Source organism: Nyctereutes procyonoides, unplaced genomic scaffold (genome assembly GCF_905146905.1).
Source record: "Nyctereutes procyonoides isolate TBG_1078 unplaced genomic scaffold, NYPRO_anot_genome, whole genome shotgun sequence".
Classification (NCBI taxonomy): Eukaryota; Metazoa; Chordata; class Mammalia; order Carnivora; family Canidae; genus Nyctereutes; species Nyctereutes procyonoides.
This window is the reverse complement of record NW_026575142.1, coordinates 42,780,514-42,785,161: the sequence shown is the minus strand read 5'-3', so window position 1 is coordinate 42,785,161 and position 4,648 is coordinate 42,780,514.

Here is a 4,648-nt window from a genome sequence, read left to right as displayed (position 1 = left end):
AAAAATATGTGCATTTTGGAACGTGTCACACCCTCTTTTAAAACAAGATTTTCAGAGAGATACACTCGTTCCTCCTGTGTCAGCCAGCGTGTGGCCACCAGTGTGCAGAGCATCCGCCCTGCCGGTGGCCGGGGAGTGCGTCTGTGCTTGATCACACGCAGAGGAAACACACGCGCACACACGCAGCTCCGTACTTTTGGATGTCCCCCACACACACATACACACACTTTACTAGTTAAACAAAAACCTAAGCTCCAAACTCGGCTCATAATGAGACATTTGGCACCACATCCGGGGCCGTGTGGACCAAGGCTGACATGGAGACAGTCGCTCTCTGGAAACCAGAATGTGTCTGGAGGCCCCAGGAAGCACCTGCCACTGCTCTTCCTGACATCCAGGGGCGTGCCTGCTTGAACAGTCTTGGGATTTCTAAGTATCTGGTGTCTCCCCCAGGGCCCCCACAGTACCCCCACACCTGAGAGACCTCCCACACCACCCCCTGCCCCTAGGAGACCCCCACAGCACCCCCTGCCCTGGGGATCCCCACACCTGAGAGACCTCCCACACCACCCCCTGCCCCTAGGAGACCCCCACAGCACCCCCTGCCCTGCAGACCCCCACAGCACCCCTCACCCCAGAGGACCATTCTGTTTTGTTTCCTCATTTCTGTCCAAAGCCTACATGTTTCTCTGCACTCGGGGACCTGTGTGTCCCATCAGCACACTAGCCTCCCCCACACCTGCTGCCTGGATCGGCGTTCCTGTCTGCTCCTGGGCACCAACCCATTAGCTCCCTGAGGCCCTGACCTTGTCCTCGGTACCAGGAGGATCAGCACACAGGCGTGAACCAGCCACGAGTCTCAGCCCGGAAGTGTGTGTGTTCGAGAAGCCTCACTCCAAGCAGAGCTCCTTCTGGCCTCACGTGACCTGCCGTCGAAGTGCCCATAGAGCCTGGAAGGGACAGGGACCCTGAGGTCCAGGGGAAGGGAGAGGCCTGGGTGCTGCTGGGGAATACGGGTGGCAGTCGGGTGGCCGTTGGGGGCGGGTGGAAGGGCCTAGAATGCCTGCTGGGAATCCCAAGAGGGGTGTGGGGCATTGGGTGGGGCTTCAGCTGGAGAGTTTGGGGGACAAGTCATGGTTTTGGATGCCGGGGTCTAGGAGCACCGGAGGAGGGAGTGGAGAGCCAGAGGCACCTGGGGAAGGTGAAGGCACCGCCCACGATGACCACTACATGCAAGACAGTCCCCTGGTCAGCCGGGGAGGGTGGGGAGGGCAGCACCAAACCCCAGCGGGGAGCTGGGGAGGCAGACGGACCCTGGGCTTCCGCGGCTTCGTGGGCTGCGTGCTCCCATCAGACACTGGCAGCGCCCCCGTAGAGCGGAGGGTAGGACCCAGACAGGGCCGCAGTGTCCGGGGAGGACAAACGCGGCAGGGCAGTCCCCCCCCAGTGCACCTCTCACCCCCAAGTCTGGGGGTCTCAGTGTGGTGCCAATTCCGGCAGGACTGTGAACAGGCGTCCCTGACAAACTCCCCGGTGATCCTGAGCCACTGGTCCAGACCCACCCCACAGACTCGGCTCACCACGCCCAAGAGACCCTGCTGGACCCCAAGACCCATCTCTGCGCCTCTGGCTGGGGAACTCCAGCGTTGGAGCTGGCGGCCACTGCTGACTCCTGGGGGGAGGGCGCGTGCTGAAGGAGGGCATGTACACCCAGAGTGGCTGGCGGGCGGCCCAGGGCAGCCCTGAGAGTCTGGGAGCAGCTTCCTGTGGAATCTACCAGAAAACTGCCCAAGAAGAAGAGCCAGGCACATGGAGGGTGGGAGACACTGCAGCAAAGAGGCTTGTTAGCCAGAGGTATACAGGGGTCTCTAAATCCCAGGTGCACTTGCAGCAGAGGAAGAACGCACCCAGAGTGGTGACACTGGGTGCCACAGGAGCTGGACCCAGGCCCTCCCAGAGTCCAGGAGGGGGCCCTTGTTCTAACTGGGAGCTCTGGATTTTGCCAGTCATCCCCCACCAAGCACCTTGCTGCATGCCACCGGGAGGGGCCTGAGCCCCATGGACCAGACAGACCCCAGCATGGGGTCCTGGTGGTGAGGCTCCTTCAGGTTATGTCCCCACCCACCCAGAAGCCAAGAGTCTGATCTGGTTAAGGAGCGTCTATACCACACCACCAACCAAACCGCCCGGCCCATATCATTGAGACCAGGAATGGGGCCGGTGCCTCTGGGTGGCAGGGTGAGGCCTAGGGATAGAGGTACACCGACCAAACAGCCCAACTGTTGGGATGGCTGGCAGATGGCACCGGGTGAGGCTCCAGACGCATCTTCAGATAACTTAGGATAAAGATTGGCAAAGCCTCTAGATATGAGGCCAACGTCCAAGAGCAGTTTTATTCCCGTAGTGCAGCCACTGGTTAGAAATTAATTTTTTAAAGACACTACAATGGTTCAGTTTGTGTCAACTGATGGGCTGAGGGAGCCCAGAGAGGTGGTGAGGCCTTACTCCCAGGTGAGTCTGTGCAGGTGTTCCAGGAAGAGCTGGCCTCTGACTCAGCACCTCACACCCACGTCCCCCTGCCCCGCGCGTGTGTGGGCATCACCGGATCCACCTGGCCCAGAATGGAAGAGGCAGAGGAAGGGCCAATTCCCTGTGTCTGGAGAACCCAAATACCCACTTACAACAGCACCCGAAAACACCACGTGCCTAGCTGTACAAGATCTCAACACAGACACTATGGACTTTGTCGGGAGCCATCTGGAAAGATCTAAATGGAGGGGTGTGGCCTGTGCGTGAGTGGGCCAAAGCGGGAGCTCCAAGCAGCCATCTGGTCCCACTTGAGGTCTCGGCAGATTTCTGCACAGCGGTTGAACACTGGCTGACGTGTACGGAAATGCACAAGGGTGAGGACAGGCACAGCCAGGGGCAGGTGCCAACCCTCACACCGCGGCCAGGGCAAGCAACTCGGTGCACCAAGGTCAAAGCGAGTGACAGCGCAGGACAGGAGGCCCGGACAAGCCTCTACAAACAGCCACTACATTTGTGATCGGGGAGCGGGCCTTTTTTCCCAAATGGTGATGGGTCAAGTGGGTCCCCTGGAGAAACGGACGCCTGAACAACATCTCCATCCACCCCGGGTGCTGGCGGGCGGGAGCACACACTGGTCCCAGCACCCACTACTGCGGCGGGCATTGGCACGCCCTGTGACCTAGCAGCTCCCCTCCTGGGGATGCAAGGGAGGGGGGAGGCATGTGCCCCTGGGGACTCACATGGTGGGGCATCTTCAGGGATGGAGAGCCACAGGGCACCTGCCACGCCTGCCTGGGCCACTCCTGCAGGCAGATGACCTGTCGCCGGCAGGGCCCAAGCGTCTGAACTGGAGGTGAGTGGGCCTCCCACACCCCCAACAAAGACAGAGAAACAGGACAACGCTCAGCAGATGCTTCCCCAGGCGCAGTGATCCCATGGAGGGACAGTCGGGGGCAATGCTCTGCAGGACGCCCTCAGAGAAGGACACTGGGACCAACAGGCCGCTCTGCTCTGTGGCTGCCCTGCCCCAGCCAGTGGCCATGGTGATGGTGGCAGCACTATGAGACAGCGTGGGTCCCAGCCCAGGCCCCCTCATCCCTGCCTCTTTCAGGGCATCGGGGCCAGCAGAGGAACCGTTCTGTCCCTCGAGTGCCTGGCGAAGTCCTGGTGAAAGCAGGGGCTCTGGGAGGCAACTGGAGGGCCTGCCTGGCACCCCACTGCTCCAGGAGAGGCACCAGCAGGGTGGGATCCCAGGGCCTGGGGGCAGGAGCCATGGAAGGGTGGTGCTGGGAGACCCACACCCCAGGTCTGGGCCCAGGCAGGGGGTGGAGCCCAGCCCAGCCCTGCAGGAGGAGGCGCGGGCCGGTCTGGGGACCCTGAGCAGTGGCAGGGGATACCCTAGGGCAGTAACTTCATGGGCTCCACCAAGCCCAGAAGCTGAGGTGCAGCCGTGTCCACCTGGGACTGCACCCCTTCCCTGCCCGCCCACTGCGGGCCACGCCAGGCGCTCGTTGTACCAGCCGCCTTCCCCTGTGCCCCCACATGGGCTCATCCACGTCCACTGCGCTCTCCTCCACCCTGGGTTCCCCCAACCTCCCCGGTTTCTCTCCCTCTGGGCACACAGGGCCTCCTTCCGCTGGGGATTGTTTTGCGAGTTACAGGAGCTTCTTTCCTCCTTTCTCTTGTTCTGGTCCCGTATTTTTTGTTCTGATGGAAACTGCAGACAAGGCTGTGCAGAAACGGTCCCTCCTGCCCTCTGGTGGAGCCATGAGGGAGGGGCTGGGGTGGCCTGCACCTGCACCTGCCAGCCTGGGTGGGCGGGGTCACCAGAGGGCGGGGTCGCCCGCACCTGCCCAGCCCAGGTAGGCGGTGCAGGAGGGGCTGTAGGCTTCCACCTGGAACAAGCACCTGCTGGCAGCACTGGGGTCAACACCCACCTCTGCACAGTCTCTAGTCGCACTGACAGACTTGCCTTTCCTACCACGTTGGATTGCTCTGGGGTCTCACACTTCCAGGCCCTCCTGGGCTGCCTGATGGAGTAGCTGCCATCCATCTGCCCCCCTCTCCCCTCCATGACCACCGTCCACCTGCCCCCCACCCCTCCGTGGCTGCCAAACAC